Source organism: Rhododendron vialii, chromosome 2a (genome assembly GCF_030253575.1).
Source record: "Rhododendron vialii isolate Sample 1 chromosome 2a, ASM3025357v1".
Taxonomy (NCBI): domain Eukaryota; kingdom Viridiplantae; phylum Streptophyta; class Magnoliopsida; order Ericales; family Ericaceae; genus Rhododendron; species Rhododendron vialii.
In genome coordinates, this window is record NC_080558.1 from 19,977,167 (window position 1) to 19,979,048 (window position 1,882).

Consider the following 1,882-nt stretch of genomic DNA (forward strand, 5'->3'; position numbering starts at 1 on the left):
TTGCCATTGGACTAAAGAGGGAAATTTCCTGATCTTTATTCTTTTTCTCCAGCTAAAGTTATCTTTCTTCTATGATGTGTTTTGGATGTTGGTTGGGGGGAAGTCGTGTTGTTACTGGACATGTCCAATGACCAAATCAATATGTAGTGCAGCACAAATGTGAATTTCCAACTCTTTGTATTCTGTATACTCGTTGTCTTGTAATTTCCCTTGACTCACTCATCTCTGCTCATCTTCATTCTTTTTCTCCGGCAGAAGTTTGCGGAGAACGTATTGTTACTGGATATTATAAAATGATAATTTTGAAAGGTCAAAGCAAAATTTATGTCTTCTCAAGGCCATGGGAAAAGGTGGAGGCAAAATATTTCATAACGCCATTGATTTGAATTTGATTGCAGTCCTAGAATGTTGGCATTCAAATGAAAGATCGAGAATATAGAATGGAGGGGGTATTTCAAATGCAAAAAATGATAAAGGTTTTGAAAACTCATTGTTGAATGGGTAGTGATAATGTCAAAATTGTTTTTGTTGGTGCTAGAACATCAGTGCATAAAACTCTTGTACACTGCACATGGTACAAGTCTTTTGTGCACTTGAATTTTGACACCAACAAAAATAATTTTGGCATTATCATTTCCGAAATTTCAAGGGAGAAAAAGAAACTCATTGTTGTGACTGTCAGCTCCCTCCACCTCAATTCACCTTACTCTTTTGTGGGCCCATCTTGAACCTACAGTAATTATCTAAACTTTTTTTTTGATCCGCATTATCTAAACCTTTGATCTTGAACATTTTACAAAGATTATTTGGGCAAAAAAATGAGCTTGAGTGAATATTGATAGATATGTGTATAACTCGTACAAAATGGCAGTTTAAGTTAGATACATATAAATATTCAATCAAGCTAATTTTTTTTTGCATGAATGTTCTTCTCGGCTGAATGTTCGAGATCAACGGTTAGGATTGTTAATGTTTGTTTGAGATGGTCTCACAAAAGGGAGTGATGGTGGAGTGAGGTATAGAGGTAGGGGTGCTAGTCAAATCGAACAAACCAAGCACAGTATTGCTCAAACTTGGCTTGACTCATTATATGTGTTCAAGCTTGGCTTGAGCTTGTAACTCTTTGAGATTAATTGTTCAAGCTCGGTTCAAGCTTGAAATTTTGTGTTCGTGATAAGTTTGGCTTGGCTTGGCTTGTGGAATATACAAGTCAATCTCGAGCTTTCAAGCATGAACTTAAACTCATAAAGTTTAGAGCTTTCAAGCTAGACTCGTTAAGTTTCACAATGAAATGGGGCTAATTTAAAGCCAGAAAGAAGAACTAGCATCATAAATCAAAGCCAAACAAATCATAAACATAAAATTTACGGAGTAGTTACTAGCTACATTCATTAAATTAAAAACCATCAAAATCTTAAATTTCCATATCTCACATCAAATGTCTCATTTGAATGCAATGGTACTATAAAATGGGTGAAAATATCCACATGAAAGGATGTAGTATATCTCATATTTTGGGATATTTATTAAATCTACACCGATATTTGTAATATTTATGGAATGACCTCTTTGTTCACAAGCCTATTGAGCCAAGCACTCGTATGCTCAAGCTTAACTTGAATTCATAAACAAACAAAAAACGTGATTGAACTTGACTTATATTTTTGTTAAACGAGTTTGAACAAGCCAAAAGTCGAGCCAAGCTCAAGCCAAACTCTAGCTGTTTGGTTTGTTTATAGGGTCACGATTCTCCGTCCCAAGATGTCATGTCCCTCCGTATGCACTGGCAGCCATATTTTGATGGTAATATGCAACAATCTTTGAATCGTTTTTGGTTGTTTCTTCTTGTATTTTCCTCATACTTATAAACTTGGCTGTCTCA